Raw genomic sequence first — 515 nt, 5'->3', positions numbered from 1 at the left:
GTGACTGAATTCTCAACCGAGGCCGTAGAATAGCCACGCGCTCGACGCTGTTCCGTCCGGACCGTCCGACTCGACGTGTCTCTTATAGATACCAAAGCGCCGGCCGGACGGTCGGCGCCGGCCGGGCCAGCGGCCGGGCGCTTACCATGTAAAACCTCCGTTAGAGCGTACCGTCGGACTTAGTCTCTGAAACGCTCGACCACTTTTTTCGAATAAACTACCCTTAGAAAACATCCTATCGTCGAGATATTTTAACGCACCGCTTATTTTAATATTTCAAACGAGTTTTTATCGAAAAATTTAATTTTTTTTTTTTTTTCAAAATCGCATCAGTAAACCACCTCTTTTAACGAATACGGACAAAAACCACGTTCTTAATCGATTAGAACACGTTAAAACAACGAGAAATATGCAAAAAAATATATACCTTGCAACGTTAATTAACGAAAAAATTAAACAAATATCGCAGTCGTGTCAGTTCGACGGACACTAATTTTTTAAAAAATTCGAAAAAA

Source organism: Bombus fervidus, unplaced genomic scaffold (genome assembly GCF_041682495.2).
Source record: "Bombus fervidus isolate BK054 unplaced genomic scaffold, iyBomFerv1 scaffold0092, whole genome shotgun sequence".
Lineage (NCBI taxonomy): Eukaryota > Metazoa > Arthropoda > Insecta > Hymenoptera > Apidae > Bombus > Bombus fervidus.
The sequence above is the reverse complement of the archived record's forward strand: the minus strand, read 5'-3'. Positions refer to the sequence as shown.